The sequence below is a fragment of the Rattus norvegicus genome, chromosome 16 (genome assembly GCF_036323735.1).
Source record: "Rattus norvegicus strain BN/NHsdMcwi chromosome 16, GRCr8, whole genome shotgun sequence".
Taxonomy (NCBI): Eukaryota; Metazoa; Chordata; class Mammalia; order Rodentia; family Muridae; genus Rattus; species Rattus norvegicus.
The window spans coordinates 86548954-86568272 of NC_086034.1; the positions used below are offsets into that span (position 1 = coordinate 86548954).

General features: G+C 45.0%; 1 protein-coding gene and 1 long non-coding RNA gene across 3 annotated transcripts in view; both read left to right on the plus strand.

The window, feature by feature from the left end:
- The window catches only part of Nalf1 (NALCN channel auxiliary factor 1), a 522611-nt gene that overhangs the window by 133414 nt on the left and 369878 nt on the right, over positions 1-19319 (plus strand). The window lies entirely within an intron of this gene.
- Positions 1-19319, plus strand: part of LOC134482427 (uncharacterized) — a 203434-nt gene that overhangs the window by 92459 nt on the left and 91656 nt on the right. The window contains exon 2 of the long non-coding RNA XR_010058520.1: positions 1-19319. This exon is cut by the window's left edge and continues 68382 nt beyond it; it is cut by the window's right edge and continues 91656 nt beyond it. This is a non-coding gene — a long non-coding RNA (uncharacterized LOC134482427).

The following is a 19319-nucleotide window of genomic DNA, read 5'->3' on the forward strand; positions in this document are numbered from 1 at the left end:
ATCATGCACGGAACATGGTCCCTTTCATACAGTGGTGCACACAGCTGTTGCATTAGACAGTGTGTCCCTTGTTGTTTCAGTTGGTGACCAGAGGTGCTCAGATGTCTGCATGGTCTTAGGAGTCCTTGATCCTTCCCCACCTGTGTGAACCTCAGCGCTAACAAGGACGATTTTATTAATACACTTCCTCACCTCCCTTCCTCCAGTCAAAGTAGACTTGCACACTCAGAGACACTTCTTGCTCAGGGGATACACGAGAGATCATGGCTGTGACCATTCAGTTGCCTAATGCGGAAATGATGAAAATGAGAGGAGAGTTTTCCCAAGTGACTTAGAATAGTTGAGCTCTGTACCAGGGAGCTCAACTTTCCTATCAAGGGTCAGCCCTCTACAATATCCCTACATGCCTCAGTAGCCATGTACATTAAGTGTGATGATGTATACTCACTTAAGCATGAATGGCTATTGCCTTAGGAAGTCACTCAGCTACTCTTCAAACCAAACGTCACATCAACGACTCCCAGTAAACTATTGACTAGGATTTGACTTGCTAATTGAATGAAGAGCAGTGTACCAACTCTGCATATGTCAAGGAATGGGTGCTGGTGCTAATGTGGACTCAGGTGTGAGTGGTGGCTATGGACTATGACATGTCCAAACAAGAAGAATTATAATTGTATTCTCCGCCCCACAAGGGCTGAGCCTGTCCTTCATGAGGTCACTGTTATCCCAGGCTATACTGTTCTCCCTGGCCTGCTGTCCTACATAGTCAGAGCTACAGATATGGTTCCCAACCTTATTCTATGGCCAGGGGAGAGGCGTGCAGAAGTGTGGGAGCTGAATCCTGTTTGTCTAATGAGGAAACAGGGCTAGCCTGGGCTACAGATAGATCAAGAAGATGGAGGTCTTACTAAATATTCTGGCAACTGCTCATCGTCTCAAGCACAGACAATATCTTCATATGTTTTTAGAGATTATAATCATGAATCACACATAAACCTTTTTAGCAGTGGGTTTTGCTGAAAAATAAAAAGAATGTACTTGGGACAGTGTTAGTTGATATTTGGTGTGCTTGAAAGACAGATGGTGGTAAAGGAGATAGCCTCTAAAGACAGGAAGGATCTCAGGGGATACTGTAACACACGCACACACACACACACAGATACACACACAGATACACACATATACATACATACCACACATACACACACCACACACACACATACATACCACACAAATACACACCACACACACACACACACACACACACACACACACACACACACACCAGGTAGGGGGAGAAAGTTCTTATCTGAGGCAGACAGGCAGAAGGAAAACAAAAGATAGGAGATCTAGGATCAATAAATTGATACAACAACCCTGGAAGGCTACGTGGGAGAACTGTCTGAGTTGAGATGCCATGTGGAGGAACATAAGAAAAGCACATGTATGGACTGTACAACATACATCTCCACATCAAAAATAAGCTTTGAAATAAAATTATCCCTCTCACTGTGTGGAAAATAAGATTATAATCATTGTCCTTGGCTGAAGTTCCACACAAATCAGTGATTCCAGTACTTGAAGCCGATGTCTTTCATTTACATGAGATATTTTGTAGACCATTTAATGTCTTCATATGAGCTATTCACCATGAAACCAACATAAGTAAGGATCATTTAGTAGATTAAAAACATGTCAGAAGCCCATCACGGCAGTATTCTGTGAAAACAGTCATTCCGTGTGTGAACCGTTGTGATGTAGGCCCTTATGTCTCCTGTTATATCTGGTATATCTCCTGCCCTAGTTGGGACAACCCAGTGTGTGACTTTAAGTAGCAGTGTACCTTCTTTGTAATTATTAACTCAAAATGAAAACAAATTAATAAGAGACTGTGACAGATTGGGGGATAGGAAGGAAGCTACATGTGTGAACACACGTAATGACATTCGGTTTGAGCATTGAGTATGAAACTCAATACGTATGCCCACTGTGACAATGATGCCAGGGTCTTCAGAAATGGCATAGCCATTAAGGCTGCTCCACTGCTCTTGTAAAAGGCTGGAGTTCAGTTCCCCACACCTACATCAGGTGCTCAGCTCATAGTCCCATCTAAGTCTAATTCCAGCAGACCTGACACCCTCTTCTAGCTTTACACACACACACACACACACACACACACACACACACACACACACACACACAAACACACACACACACACACAAATGCATGCAAACATTCATAGAAATTTTGAAAAATGGTTCCGGATATACGCATGATATAAACTAGGGAAGCCAGACAGCTGCTCTCTACTGTGCATTGCTGCAACCGGATCCTACTGAGCCCTCTTCAGACCCTCTAATTTAAATTCTAAACACTTCTATAGAATATTATTAATTCTGTTTTGCATTTGTGTGAGGTCCTTGGTGGCAAAATGGAAATTATATCTGTAATCAGCCCTTATCACATAGACATCCACCAGGATCAACATTCCCCAAGTGCCTGAGAATTTGAAATGTAAATTCTACACAATGTATCTTAGCCTGGGACATTTGTGGACCCCGCTGCTTTAATTCTCACAGACTCAAAGAAGACTAATGAGAGCTGGCCCATGTTAGAATTTTCAGATAAGCAAGCCTATTTCATATATTTACCAAGCAATTACACCAATTCAATCACTCAAAATGTGCTGGGAATAGCATGATATTTATACCTTAGGTAAAGGTGTGTTTAAATGCATATGTTTCTTCACTAAAAGCTATATAAAAAGGAATATCAAAATAGTAATCCACTAGTGATGCAGGAGGCCACAGAAGTAATAGTAAAGTAGAACCCAAGGCTGAGTCTTTCAGTCAGTGACTAGCGACCCAGGGTATAAAACCCCAGTTCTTTCTTTGATAATTGGACTATATCGATACATTTATATTTAAACTGCATAAATTTGAACTGTATAAATACATCCATATTTAAAATGATAAACATTTTTCTGGATCTGGAACAAGCAAACAAATTAAATGAGACACGACTCTCAGCAGGGAAGAATAAGCCAAATTATTTGGGTACAAAATCATGAATCTGTCTCTACAGTAATATATACGAGAGGACAGCCACAAAATGTTCCTCAGCACCAAGGTGACCACGTCCTGTGGCGAGTGATGGTTTCATGATGTGGATTTCTGAAAGCCCGAAGAGGCAGCACAGAGAAGCAACAGCCATGGGGGTTTTTCTCCACGGCCCTCTGACCTGTGGGGGAAACTTTTCACAGTTTCATCTCCACCTGTCTCAAAGTGGATTAGTGTTGGCTCCTTTGTACCTGGGACTTAGACAGGAAGGGACTGATTCCAGGATCAAGGTCACTAAAGATTTGCAATTTTCAGTCAGAGTCAACTGCAGAAATGGTCCTAAAGGCAGAGATCTGGCAGAGGAGGGAAGAATATCTCTCCTTTCTACTCGACATTGACTGTGCTTAGGGCATGGCTCTTCCTAACTGAAGAAATCACGGTTATTTTGCTAGAATTAAAAAGTGACCTGAGACTTGAGTAAGAAAACTTTTAGAAATAATAATGATGATGTCGTAACTCAAACAAATTGCTAGTGATTTGGCAATGCTTAAACACTTAGCGGGCAGGCCCTAGCCTTCCCCGTAACCACTGATCACAGAAATAGAATAAACCAAATCCGAATGCTCAGAAATCCTCCTGCCAGCCAGTCATTTGCTTCAAGATTGATTTTTGACTCTACAATGAGCTATATATAGAGACTGGAAGCAGATCCAGTCTGCCTTTCCCCAACTTATCAAATTGTCAAATTAAAATTGCAAGGGAGAGAGGCAGGAAGGGAGAATTTGGAAAGTAGGTGTGTGGGAGGGTGCATGGGTCGGAGGAGCAGAAGGTCAGGAATGGGCTAACACTTTCAGGAGGGGACTCGAAGTCAAAAATGCAATGCACTGCTCCCAGGGCATAAGGTTGCATCTCCAACAACCCTCGTCCTTCCCAGACTTAGTATCTGCTTGACAAACAATGTGTCTGAGTTTTTAATTATGACCGTTCCCTGTTGCAGGCTGCTGCATGTCCCCAAAGCCTGTCTCCTCAGTGTCGTCTTGCTAATAGTAAAATCTAAAAGAGTCAGGAGAGGTGAGAAGGCAGAGAGCATGGCTCAGACAGCAATGTGCCTGCTCAGCAGACATGAGGGTCTGCATCTCTATCCCCAGTTTATGAAAAGCCGGGTTCTGGGGCATGAACCTGTAATCCCAGTGTTTGTGAGGCTGAGGCAGGAGGATTCCTGGAGCCTGCTGGTCAGCCAGAGTAGCCAGTTTACAAGCATCCAGTTTAAGCGCAGATTTTGTGTCAAAAAATGTGGTACAGAGCAACTGAGGAAGGCATCTGAGTTGACCTTTCACCTCCCTAGACATTTTCTTTTATTCATGTGCACCTGTACACACATACATACACACACACAGGCACACAGGCACACACACATACATGCACACAGGCACACACACATACATGCACACAGGCACACACACATACATGCACACAGGCACACACACACAGGCACACACACACACACCACACACACACATACACACACACAGGCACACACACAGGCACACACACAGGCACACACACACACCACATACACACACACACACACACACACACACACACACACACACACGGCTTGAAAAAACTCTGAAGTAAGGGTTTTCTACATTGACTTCACCACTGTGAACTGACTTGTGTGACTGAGACCACTTAGCCTCCAGCCTCCTATTTCATTAAAGTTAGACACTTAGCAGAGACCATGGCTACTGAATCCGAGTGGCACCTAAACATTTCTAAAGTTGGGCTGCTTTTCAGTTCCGGGTGTGTGTTTCTGACAAACCAAATCCCTCCAGGGTCAGCACAATGATGTGGCTCCATTAGGATGAGGTCGGGTATCTCTTATCATCCCTGGCCCCCATTATTAGAAACTCGGGAGAAGAGAAAGTTGTGTTGGAGGAACAGCTTGTCCGCAAGGACAATTTGGATCCCAGGCAGCTGTCGATGAACATGTTCCTCCATGTCTGTTTACTCTGGAAATAGTCATACTCTTTCCAGAAACTCGGTTTATCCAAGTCCACCTTAGAATTGACACTGCAGTTCTGGTTACAGAGGTACAAGTGAATGGGCAACCTTCCAGTCTCAAACACATGACCAGCAGACACTGCGTTAGCGCAGCTCGGTAGGCATGGCAGAGTTAGAAAATGGATTTTAATATGTCATCTGTACAACTCTTTCTCAAGGATTCTGACATAGATGTTACTCAGAGGAGATAGTTCAGCTTTGGATGTCCATTTGCATTTAACTCTGCTAGGACCCTAAATGTAGCTATCGGGAATCACACAGTCCAGATTTCTGTAGCCGTGAGTCTAAGATTCTAATCCATAAATAAACAAAATTAAAGTAATGTTTTCTGATTGCTTCAAACTGGGCCAGATTAGCATAGAGCAAAATCAATTTAGATTTGGTTTCTCCAAAGGGAATAAAATGAAATTTTAAGTTAAAAAAAGATTATGTGACTACCTTGAATATTTATATCCAAATACAGTATACAATAGTTACTTTTCTCCATTCAGTAGTTCACAGAATGCTAGCACTTGGGGGGAGGGGAGAACTTACCATTGGATTTCCCGTGTAATCAATTCAGATGTTTCATTCAGGTTTCAGCCAAATGGAGGTAACCAAACATTGCATTGATTGGAATCTGTTCTTAACAGAGTGTAAGTTAAAGAAATATAAAGTGATACGTTTTTTGAACTTTTTTGTGTTCAAAATCACATGCTTGAACATAAATTATTTTAAGCAAAGTGAACCGATGACAAGCTCAGTACTTTATACAAATCTCCCCTTTATACAAATTGTTTCGAGAACTAGAGATTCTACGTTGACTTCTCTGGATCATCCCAGGTTTGGGGAAGCATTTACTGAACAAGAGCAGTAACCTCAGATGTGAAGGGGAACGAGATGACTGTGAGGCACGGGGGGAACTATGACCGATGTGAGATGTGTGTCCAATGCAGCCGTCTCCCGAAGTCATCGAAGTCATCACATATTTCCGTTTTGACATTTTAAAGATTTGCATTCCTCCCTGCACACTTGTTTTCTTCTTATCCTGCTGTGGCCGCTTTACTTTTTTCCTTTTTATTGGTTATTTTATTTATTTGCATTTCGAACGTTGTTCCCCTTGCCCATTTTCCCTCCACAACCCATCCCCCATCCCATCCCCCTCCCCCTTGCCTCTATGAGGGTGTTCCTCCACCCACTTACTCCTCCTGCCTCACCTGCTCTAGCAATCCCCCTACACTGGGTCATCCACAGGACCAAGGGCCTCCTGTCTCACTGATGCCGTGGGGAGGGGACAGGACCAGGTGTGGGAAGGGACAGGACAGAAGTGCAAAGGGTCCAGAAATTGAATAGAAATCTGTAGCCGTGGGGGGATGGGAATGGGTAACCGCTAGGAAGTGGAGCAGTGCTGTTTTTCAAAGCCATTCTTTGCTTTTGCGAAGTCGGCTTTAGGTTCTTTTTGCCTAGTCGTCCATCTCTCATTTTTTGCACTAGCGCGTTAATGAAACGCCACAGCCACGTTAAATGAAGCACAGCGCCCGTGACAGCCTTCCGTTATACATGGCACAGCACTGGGCAAGTGGGCTTCGGAGGCTTGCCATTTCCAATGCGCAGTCACGAGGCTGTTGCTTGACAGTGGGGGACTGGCTGGGGTGAAATGTGTGACCTGATTCCGTTTTTTCAGATGCGAAGGGCGTGTGCCAGTCCCATCTTGACCTTGTGACTCCGTGCGAGCGGATAATCAGATGTGAAGTGCATCTAAGAGGCTTTGTTCACTCCTTGCCACCACGAAGTTGCACAAACGGAACGGCAGGGACAAAGGAAACACATTGCTTCTCCGTTCCGGAGGCTGAGTGTTCAAGGTCACGGTGCTGGGGTTTGGCTCTTCCTGAGGCTGAGGGTCTACTGTGTCTCCCTGCCAACAGCTGGCTGTTTGCCAGCAGCCACTGGTGTTTCTCAGCCGATGGGGCTCTGAATTTCTTTTTACCCGATGCTCTCTCTGGATGCTCATCTGAGTCCAGACCCTCCATTTTATGGTTGTGAAGGGGCTCCCCTTCTCCTGGGAAACCTCCTTCTAAATTAGCTGGGTGCATTTACAAAATCATTTCACATTTGGTGGCACTTCAGCATGTGAATTTTGCGACAAGTAATTCAACCAGCAAGGAACAAGGAATTATTGGCGGAGTAGGTTCCCATCGTGGCTGGAAGGCATGAGTGACCAGTATTTCGATTTTTCCTCGGGAGGGAACTTCCGTCGTGAACAATTAAGTTTCTGCTTCTCATCCCTGTTTGATTTTCTCAATCGCAACATCTAAATCTTCAGACAGACAGGGGACACCCACCGCCCATCTTCCAGGCCCCCCCACCCCGGTTCCACAGTCCCTCCCTCCCTCCCTCCCTCCCTCCCTCCCTCCCTCCCTCCCTCCCTCCCTCCAGTCATCCTTGTTTTTGGTCCTACATTTGATAATCTGTTCTCAAAGATGTTTTCCTTTACTCAGCCAGGCTAACAGGACAGCTCTGTCACTCGGTATTTACTTTTTATTCCTGCAGTTTGAGATGAGCATTCTTAGTGTACAGCTGATCTGTTTCACTTAATCAAAATGGCTCTCATGTCTTAATGACTTCTTTACTACTTCAAATCACTCCATCATTTCCTCAGAGGCACCACAGTAGCCACTCTGACACTTTGACTTTCAGAACACACACACACACACACACACACACACACACACACACACACACACACACACACACTTATTCCGGATCTCCTACTCTAAGGAAGTCAAGTCTTGGATCTGCAAACTGAACATTAAGAATATTGCATTTTGTTCTTGATTTACATTTTTAATGAAGTTCTTTGTCCCTCCCTCCCCCTCTTTCCCTCTCCCCTCTCTCCCTCCCCCTCCCCCCCCCCTCTCTCTCTCCACCCCTCACCCCACCTCCACTCTCCATTTGGACACTCTCCCCTGAAGCTTTGAATGCCTTAACCCAGGAGGTGTCATGTAAGCAACCCACAGATCTTGGACCATAGCAGGCCTGCATGAAAATCCAAGTCCAGTCATTTTGAAACTTCTCCTTTTGCCCTCTTTATCTTCATGTATAGAATTTTTTTAAAGTGCTGCCAGCAAGCCAGGCAGCTAAGACGCGCTCAGCTGATCTCTTAAATGTTCCTTTAAGTCGATAGCCACTTTCATCACACAAATGCTGAGGTAAGGTAGTAATATATCTACCACACTCAAGTTAAGGTGTCCGTGCTGTAGAGAGCTCACTGCTTGCTCTTAACTGATGACACATGAGTCTTCTTTATGCACCAATGTCTTTAACGATGTCTTCACCAAAGGAATAGAGGCACACCGGAAACATAAGTGCACAGTGAAACCTTGGAGTGTTTTACCTCCACACATCAAGAGTACGATCACTCTTTAGGAAAGACATTATTCTTCGGACAGTAATGTTCTGTTGCTAAATCTGCATGGAGAACTGGAATAGTCCCCAAATTAATCCAGTTTAAAAAATAACCTGGCGGGCTGGGGATTTAGCTCAGTGGTAGAGCGCTTGCCTAGCAAACGCAAGGCCCTGGGTTCGGTCCCCAGCTCCGAAAAAAAGAAAAAAAAAATAACCTGGCACAGGGGTTGGAGAGACAGGTCAGCCATCGAGACCACTATCTGCTCCTGAGAACAACCAGCTTTCGGGTCTCACATCCACATCAGGTGACTCACAGCCACCCTTAACTTCGGTTCCAGACTTTCTAAAGCCCTCTTCTGAACCTGGCAGGCACATGGATTGCTGCACACACACATACACACCTACACACACATGTATGCACACGGAAATAATGATAAAACCTTTAAAAGTGCCTTCCATTATTTGATGTCTAAATACTTTTAAAAACTCAAGGGCAATCATCTCCCAAAATGTTGTGTTTGCAAAGGCCATAGGAGGGGAAAAAGAGTAGATATCTTTAATTTCAGTATATTTCCACGGTGTTTGAATTTTATTCCTCATAAAAGACTACGGAAATTCAAGTGCAGTGTGATTCGTCATTTAATTTATCTTTTTTGCTTTGTTATTTACTTTATTATTTTTTAAAAGAAAAGTTAAGGGTTATACGTATCAGTTATAAGATGTTTCATCATGAAATTTGGACAGGAGGGGTTGAAGAAACACAGGAGAGGCAGAGAAGAGGATGGCAGGGCAGCCAGATAGGGAGGTTACCCAAGGACAAAGGCCAGGAGGAAAGGAAAAAGAGTGCTCTCCCCAGGAGCAGCTCCACAGCCCTCACTTTGCATCTTGGCAGGGTGACTTCTCTCTGGAAGCTGTCAAGAGAACCACAGAGAAAGTGTCCCCAGGGAAGCTCACCGATCAACCTTCCTGTCCAGTCCAATGACAGAGAGGAATGCTGACCATTTGTTTCAGAGTGGGTCCTTCTGGTCTGTGTCACCATGTCCTTCCAACCCATCTGAAGGTGCCTGCCCGTTTCACCCCATCACCGCCAATCCCACAAAATACCTCTGTGTCAAGCTTCTCTGCCTCTCTCTGTGAAGTTTTTTCCTCAGTAATGCCATTAAGCCAGAGGACTTGCCAGTCATGTCTCCGTAGTCCTCTGGCTTTGAGCCCTCAATGTTCCAGGCAGATTTCTCCAATGGTTAATGTTTCTCTGGCAACAGGTCTTAGCTTCAGAGCCCTTGGCCATCACAGGAGCTAAGGAACTATGCCAAGGCTAATGCTACCTTGGATCTCTAAGGTTTATTCACTGGGATTTTTTCCTTTGGTGTGTGTGTTGGGGGGAAGGTAGGCAAAGCATTTCTCTTCTCATTTTGTTAAGCACCCACCATAGAGCTTAACACCTCAAAATGTTCAGTTTCCCTGTTGAGCTCTGACAACAAGAGAGCCCAGCTTTGCTGAGAAGGTCCAAGGGACATTAATTCGCAAGACGAGGGCCAGTCTTTTCCAAAGCTGATATTTCAGTGATAACACTTAGATCCTGCCTTAGCCTCCTTAAAGGGTGTTTATTCTTCACTGATTTCCTTGGAGGGAGATGGTTCAGGATACAGAAGTAGAGTATCCTCGACATTAACATGCAGAGCCATCTAAACATTCCTGAGCCTTGGAAGTGTGGGTGGGGGAGTAAAGACTACTCCAAGCCTCATTTTCTGCAGCCATAATAACAGTGCCTGTGCCATTAGATTTAAATGAAAACGATAATTGAGAATATATCCCAGATGTTCAACACAGCGGCGTGTAAGGCTATCCTGGCCTCCTTGCCATCCTTCAGCAATGGTGTTATGGTGTTTGGTGTGGTGGACTTAATGCTCCTCTGTGTTTATTTCAAACTATGACTTGTCTTGTTGAGGAGTTTGAATTTCCCCTCTGCTGAATTTCTTCTCTAAGGACTCCATTGTTCCCCAGGGCTTCCCTCTTGGACACCTCCCCAGTGATAGAGCTGATCTGTTTTGCGGTAATCCCTCAGGCTCTGCAGCTCTTGACACACGTCTTTAATTTTACAACATTTCACTTCATTTTAATTTAAATACCCTCGGGGGCGGCAGGGTTTAGGAAAGAAGGCCTTGGGCATCCAGCTTAATTGTGAAGCTAGACAAACAACAGATGTGTTTGTTTATGTGTAGAAACCTAACTGATGCTTGCATGAAATGTACTTACCTAGGTACTTTATCTGTAAACCCAAAGCACCTTCAAGGAATGCCTATCCATGCTATTAGATGGACTGGTCTGTCTTTAAAAGTACATAAACTTACCACACCCACTCAGCAAGAACACAAATCACTAGAATTAGTTTTCTCACCTCATTTCATGACCCATTTTCTTCAGACAATAAAATAGCTCACGGATGATTTGACAGGACACTTTGAATAAAGTTGAATTGAACATTGTCTCCTTACTTAGTGTGAAGAAAGAACACATACGTGTATTAGTGTTCACTTTCTGTTCTTTAATTACACAGAATAATCAACAACATGCCTCAAATATGGAATAAGAAAACGGATCAATAAAGATGGCCCTAGGGTAGAAAAAGACCAAGGGCTAAATAATCAAATCCAGAAACATCTACCCCTTCGTTCTCTAAATACATAAACCCAAGGAGTAAGAAACTTGAATTATCAACAGCTCCTTACTGTAGCAGAGCACTGGGGAGGGCTCTGAAATGAGAGCAGAGAGAGGAGATGGGTGCTTTGCCGCCCTCTGTTTCGTAGCTTTGTAGAGTTTCTTGATCTTCATAAATACTATCAAATGGTTATCACTACACAAACACAACTCATGAAGTATATTATTTTATGGTCTCAGAATAAAAAAATGGCTAACATGCTACTTCTTGCTAAATAACCAAAACTCTTGGGCAATGGGGGAAGTTTGTGGGACTGAAGATGGCATGAGGTGAGGTGGGGAAGGGGGTGCGAACTGACCATGGTCAAACATCCCTGGGTGCCAGACGGACTTGAAGGGAAGAATGGAGGAGGGGCACTCACTATAAGCCTACATTATAATACCACTAAATCATCATCAGGATAATCATTCCTCATAGCCCCAGACCCTCTGTGTTCCTGTCACATCTCTCTTCTGCATAGCTCCAGGTTACCAGCCACCCTGTCACCTCTGATCGGTCTCCATAGTTGTCCCTGCCTATCCTTGAGACCATATGGACCCCTGTGAGACCTCTGTGCTTGGCCCATTTTCACAACGTTGAAACTTAAGAGTGTCTTTTGCACACAATGGACTGAGAAAATTGTGAAATCATAGACTCCAAGGATGAGACCCTGTGATCCTTCAACTGAAGTCCTGTCTGCATCCTAACCCTTCCTTGTTCTTCCTGTCTGCTCTGGTCCGACTGGATCTCTGCTGTCTGCTACACCCAGGCTCCATAGGGAAGCCTAATCTGGAGTGCCTCTGTCGGGAATCGCAGCACCTTTTATGCAGCTCTTGGTTCAACCATCATCCCCTTCAAATGGCTGCAACTTCCCACCTTGCCAGCTTCTCACTCTCTGCCTTGGTTTCTTTCTTGGCCCTTTTAACATTCCTCACCAAGATAAGTATCTCCACACATATTCTGTATCCTCAAATCCCTCCTCTTTGGTAACCAAGGAATGCAACTAAAATTAAATGTTATATTTCCATACCTTGCAGCTAAAAGGGTCCCACCATCCTGGGCATCTGCTTATAGGATTGGGTGCTCCAACTGTTTGACCCCTCCTTCTGAGGCAAGAACCATATCTAAATCAGCCAGTACTGAATACCAGGAGCTCAGAGCAGAGCTCAAGCATGAGAAGCCACAGGGTGATTCAAACATGTGTATCCCTGTATTCCTTTCTCCCTTCCTGACCTTTATTGAGGGGAAGTGAACATATCCACATAAACACCAAAAGTTGTGTTCTGTCTGTTTTGAACTCAGGAACAAGAGTCATGCATACCAATGACCAGATGTGAGTGTTCTCAGATTCACATCAGTTGTGGGCAGATGAAGCCCCACATGGCAAAGAGATAAGGGTTACAGCTGGGCAGCAGGGCAATACATGGCCTAAAAGGACTTTCGGAAGTAGTCCTAGCTGTTCAAAGTCAGGCACATGGGTCATTTTGATTATGGAATCTGCAACAAGTGGAGATATATGCCTCCATCACCCTTCGCTATACATAGTCCATATTCTCAAATCACCCCTCTTTGGTATCTAAGGAATTCAACTAAAATGAAATGTACATGTGACATATCTTGCCAAGCAGAAGGCTCCTACCAGCCCAAGGGTCTGCTGATAGTATTCTATTTTTAAAACCTGTTTTTGGGTGGATGGAAAGATGGGCAGAGAGTCCTTTTCTGGCCCAATGCTTTCCCAGGAGGACACCTGGGCACTTTCTTATACCTTTTGGGACTTGTTTCATGTCCCCCAAAGATCCTGCTTATCTATTGAGGGCAGAATACTAAAATTCAGTATCTGTACGTGGAGGAATGTGACAGCATGGTAAAATGGGCACCTTCAAGCCTTATAACTCTGCTGTGACAGTGTAGAGATGTCAAACGCTGAATGCATGTGGCATAAAGTCCTCTTTGTCATTTTTGAGTATCTTTCTCATGAGTGATAGCTAAGTGACATCAGGTTGTGCTCCCTTACGTCACTGGTTTTACTTACTCAAATTACTACATACATATCGGTGACCCACTGCAAAATATGAACAGAGCAAGAATATGGACTGGTGAAATTGGTTGAATGCTGACGGGTTTTGGCAGATTAGAGACTCCGATAAAAGCCCGTTCCTGACAGAAGGTACTGTATGAGGTGGGCTGGGGCAAGGCAGGGAGGCCAGTTTGGCTTTTTCACAAGTTCTCGTTTTGGCTGAGAGGCTGCAGTTGGCAGAGTTGCTGGCTGTTTGGCCTCTTACAGTGCATCCTGGGTTTGTCTTGAACCAACGACACTTTTTGTCCCTTTCACAGAAGAGGAATTAAGAGGCATGTGTATACTGGAGAAGGTGGCCCAGGCCCCTGTGAATGTGGCTAACACTGACTCTTTACACTCTAGTTTGGTTGACTATTTCAGAGGTAGCCCATGTATACTGAAATTGTCACTGCAGTGTTTCTAACACATCGAGGAATTGTCCGTGTGTGTGTGTATGTGTGTGTGTGTGTGTGTGTGTGTGTGTGTGTGTGTGCGTGTGTGCGTGTGTAGTGAGTAGCCGGAGGCTGGGGCTTCTCTGTGGCCATAGGCTTTCAGCAGAGTCCAGACGGTGTGGGTGTGTTGAGAAGAGGACAGAGAGGCTCACTGGGGAGGGGGTTCACAACCAGGCCATTCTCTCACTTAACCTCATCCTTGGCTGTTCCCAAGCCTCCAGAAATAGCTGAGGCTTTGGGGACAGAGGAGGACAGGGGCATTTGTAGCAGCTTCTTGCCAAGGGGTGACAGCCCTGCTTGTCACAGCCCGGCCTGGCCTGTGGCACAAGGACAGTATGTTCTATTCTTTCCACTGAACTCATCCACCTGGCTTGCCCCAGTGATGATTCTGACCCAGCCTTGAGCCTTTACTACAGTGTTTGGATAAAGATAGAATAGGAGCTTTCAGAGCACAGAGATTATATAAAATGGGGGTATTCTCTCAATCTTCACTTCCTGAAGTCATGGGGGTTCCAGCACAGATACCCAAAACAATGTGAGAACAGGAGAGATGAATGGAATAGCCCCTGCCCCAATACCCAGCCCAGACTTCATGTACCAGCAGTCCCTTTATCTCATTCAGATATTCAACACAGCTCTTTGAAGTCAGTACTTTAAACAACAAATACATAAGGAAGTAGGCGACAGGGATCCCTCACCTGGTTGTTGTTATTGTGGGGCAAGCGTGGCCTACAGCCATTGTGGTGCCATTGGGGAAGTTGAAATGAAAGAGAAGCCAAGAGTTCGAGGCATGACCTGGGATACTTCTTAAAGAAACAGACAGACAGAAGATATAAAAGGACAGGGACAAAATGTCCCAAACAGCTTATTGACAGCAACCATTCAGAGCTCACATCTTGAAGCATTCACTTACTGAGATAGAAGTGTGAAGACTTCCCATAATCACGGGGCTGAGCTTACCAGTACCAGGAGTCAGCAACTGCATAAGTAGACACCAGCCCTTGGAGCCCAGGGAACAGAAGTTCTGTGCTCTGAGCAACACAGCCTCAGTGGAGTCCATCAGTGGGCAGCCCAGTCATCTTCATCAGGGTAGGCATTCGTGCTTAAGGAATATCACTCTGTGCACTTCTTAAGAGAGTCACAGAGAAGGGGGTTGGCAGCTGAGGCTGTATGGGAAATGGCTGGGATTGTATCAGGGCAGTGTGGAAGGGAACCTCTCTCCCTCCCCTCTTACCCTTAGAAGGTTTGGAGAGGCACTAGAGACAACCAAAGGAAGGGACGAGTCTCCCCAACTGACCAGCTGGGCCAGGAAGAAAGCACTCTCAGTATTAGAGCAACTGTCTCTAGATTCAGATGCATCACTGTCAAACAGCGTAATTCTTACAGTTAAACTGGGGAGCCATGAATACTGTGGGGTTGGTGGGGATACAAAGAACCGCCTTGCATTGAAGAAGTCATAGATGTCAGCAATGGGAAGACATTGAGGGTCAGGTATGGGGTCAATGTGGAGCAGTACAAGGCACAGCACTGCTTGAAAGCAGGTTCCAGCTTACATCTCATGTCCCATGTCTGTTGGTCATGACAGAGCTTAGCAAAAATAGCGGCAGCTAGGCATTTTTGTTAACAAGTGGGTCAACGAAGTTTGTGTGTGTGTGTGTGTGTGTGTGTGTGTGTGTGTGTGTGTGTATGTATGCAGTTCTGATACTAAATCCCTAGCTTCTGTTTTCCCCCTTTCTCACCTTCTTAACCACCCCCAAACTCACGTCAAGCAGACCAGTAACCCCCCACATGCAGAAAGCCTTCTAGTCTTTGACCTCCTTTGGAAGGAAGGAGAGAAGCCATCCATGTGCTAGGAGAAAAAGTGGCCACTGCTTAATCATAGTCTGGTCAGGACTGTTCTTCATCTTGACATGCCTGAGTAAGACCAGCTCTGTAATTTCCATAATTATTTATGGTGTGATTAATACAAAATCCAAGATTTTAATAATTCTACTAAAAAGAGGCCACTTGAATCTTCGGGCATTTTCAGAGTACACTGTCACAGAAATGGTTGTAGAGTTTTACAAAACAAAGGAGAGGCTGCCATTGTAAGCTCAAACCTATAAAGTTCTATAAACTCAGTTTGAACCTCCTTAAGATCTCCGTGTGGCAGGCCCCTACTGTGTACTTGGGTACATTTGTGTCCTTTCCATTTTACATCATAGTTCCTTAGGACACAACCACCATCTGAGGAGATTCTGGGAGATATTAAGAGTAAGTTGTGAAAGCAGGAGAGACGGCTCAGTGAGGAAGAACACTGACTGGCTATTCTCAGAGGTGACCGGAATTCAGTTCTGAACACCACTTTGTGGCTTACAACCATAGTAACTCCAGTCCAAGAGGACCCAGTGCTCTCTCCTCACCTTAGGCACATGACCAGTGCCTGAGGGTACCAGGCATGTACAGGCTGCACATATATTCATACAGGAAAAACACTCATACACACAAAATAAAAATAAACATCTTCTTTTAAGTTAATGGTGTAACATTATTTAAAAGGATTTTTAAAATACTAGTATACCTTGGCAATACTCATTGTACATAATAGGTAGATAGATGATAGATAGATAGAAAGATAGGTGATAGATAATAGATAATATAGTTGATAGATGATAGATAGATGATAGATGTTTGATGTTTATTTAGTGTGTGTGCATGTGGGCATACGTACTCCCACGCATGCACATCAACGCTATGTCCTGCATGTTGATGTCAAATGACAGCTTCTGAGTCAATCTTTGCCTTCCAGTCTAAGATAGGAATCTCTTGTTCTCCACTGTGTACCACATGCTAGCTGGCCTGGAGGTTCCCCAGTCTCTGTCTTCAAACTCACCACAGCAGCACTGAGATGACAGACATGTCCTTCTGAATCCAGCTCTCTAAACACAGGTTCTGGGGTCTAAGTTGATATCCTCATGCTTGCATAGTAAGTGCCATCTCTCTGCGGACTAACCTTTCTTCAGGAACATTTGTGGCTCGGTGACTTGCATTCCAAGCGTTCTCTTCCAGTTGAGTTCAGTGGCAGAGAAGATGGCAGCAGTGGCTCTCCGTGACCTGGGTTCTGGCCACAGAAGTCATGGGCAAACTCACAATCCTCTATAACACCAGCTCCAGGATCTCTGGTGCCTTCTCCTGCCCTCTGCAGGAGCAACATATACGCAAACTGCCAAAGCACCTACACACATGAAAATAAAATTATTAAAATAATAATACCTGTAAATAATAGTAATAACACATAAAAATAAATTATTAAAAATTAAAATCAAGTGTAGTATCTCTTGCGATATCTCATGACTGCTATGACATTCCCCTCCGCCCCTGTCTTGATCATTTGTTTATTTGTGTGTATATAAACTGTACTGTTTCTAAATAGCTGATCGTATGCCCATGTGCCCAACTCAACATGAGCTACAGCATTGTGTGTTCACATGGTGTCGCTTAACATGGCTTCCTTTGGCTGCAGTTGTTGGTTTTACCCACACAACCTGCAGAATCCTTTCTGATTCTGTCTGCTTAGTTAAAGGAAGGGGTTCACCCAAAACATGTCTGAAGGGCATCTCTGCAAGTGGGTATTCTGGGTCTGTAGGAACTTGCTTTTCCTCTCTATAATTTACTCTTTTTTTTTTAATCTTTATTAACTTGAGTATCTCTTATTTACATTTTGGTTGTTATTCCCCTTCCCGGTGGTTTCCGGGCCAACATCCCCCTAGCCTGTGCCCCTCCCCTTAAATATGGGCTTCCCCTCCCCATCCTCCTCCCATTTCTGCCCTCCCCCCAACAATCCTGTTCACTGGGGGTTCAGTGTTGGCAGGACCAAGGGCTTCCCCTTCCACTGGTGCTCTTACTAGGATATTCATTGCCACCTATGAGGTCAGAGACCAGGGTCAGTCCATGTGTAGTCTTTGGGTAGTGGCTTAGTCCCTGGAAGCTCTGGTTGCTTGGCATTGTTGTTCATATGGGGTCTCGAGCCCCTTCAAGCTCTTCCAGTTCTTTCTCTGATTCCTTCAATGGGGGTCCCGTTCTCAGTTTAGTGGTTTGCTGCTGGCATTCGCCTCTGTATTTGCTGTATTCTGGCTGTGTCTCTCAGGAGAGATCTACATCCGGCTCCTGTCAGCCTGCACTTCTTTGCTTCATCCATCTTATCTAGTTTGGTGGCTGTATATGTAATTTACTCTTTTTGTTGGCTTACTAAGGTTGTTTTCATAATTTTAAAAGGTTAAATGGTCTTAGTAACTTTTCTGTTGCTGAAACACAACACCATGACCAAGGCAATGTATAAAGAGTTTAATTTCTCTTACGATTTCTGAGGTTTAGAGTCCATGATGGTGGTGGGAAGGACAGCTGAGAGCTCTCACCTTGAGACAAAACCATGAGGCAGAGGAGTGAGGCACAATGCTAAGGACATGAGACCCTTAAAACAAACAAACCCAGCTCCAGGGACCTCCTCCAGCAAGGCCACACCTCCTAATTCTTTGCAAACAGTTTCACCAACTGGGAACCAAGAATTCAAACATGTGAGCCTATGGGGGCCTTTCTCATTCAAATCAGTATTGAGGGCTGTGGGAGTCCTGCATCTTCTCTGCCACAGGGCTTGGCCTTTCCTGGATCCAGGATGTGGAAGTGACTGTACTTACCCCTTACTGTCACTGGGTGGGTTTCAGGCTGTAGGGAAGCCTCAAGACACTGCTCCTGGAGTGGGGAAGCACAGCCTGAGGTCCCAGGGGACAGCCTGAGCTGGCTCGAAGGTCCCCAGGCCTGCAAGGAGGCCTGGGCCATCTGGTTCTCAGGCTTTCATACACTCAGGTACCACTGGGAGCCGCAGAAGAGCTGAGAATGGAGTGGGGGCCCACAAGCTGGATCTAGCCTGGGGCTGAGGGGGAAAGAAGGGGACGCTCCAGCTGGTCCCATGGGGAAAGTCCTTGACTTGATGGCTAGTCTTGGATTTGACTTTGCTTGGCTTAGCTTGTCTTGGTATGTCTTGGTGGGTGGCCATGCCTGAGAGCAAAGAGAGGGCTTATACGGGAAATTAGATGGCAGGTTTAGAAGAAGGCCTTCTCCATGGCTCCCCTTGGTGGATCCAAATGAAAAGAGACAGTCCATGCTTTTAAGGCATTTAATGTCATGGCAGAAAATAGATGTGCAGAACCATACCCCACTTCTCAGAGTGGGCCCGAGGTTAAAAACCTTTCGCAGGGAGGAATGTCTGGGAAGGAAAGTTTATTGGCTAAGCCTCCAGGCCTTAGATATCTCACTAAAATGGAGATCTGTGTTGAGCCTAACTGACCATAGGTCACATCCTCTATCTGTGGAGGGGCTTGGGGCATTGCCCTTATGTGGCTGAAGGCCACAAATCTATAGAGGGCTACAGCTAGTGACAGAGTCCTAGTACTTGTGAATCAGGCAAAGCACCTACCATCCCTTCAGGGTCACTGGGGTTTCAAGCTTTAGCTCAACCGGAACCAGGGTGCCTTTCACGGTCCCACATCACTGCACCATATTAAAAAAAAATGTAGAAAAGAAAAACGTCCGGAATAGAGGCTGGCAGCTGTCCTAAGCCTGCTAG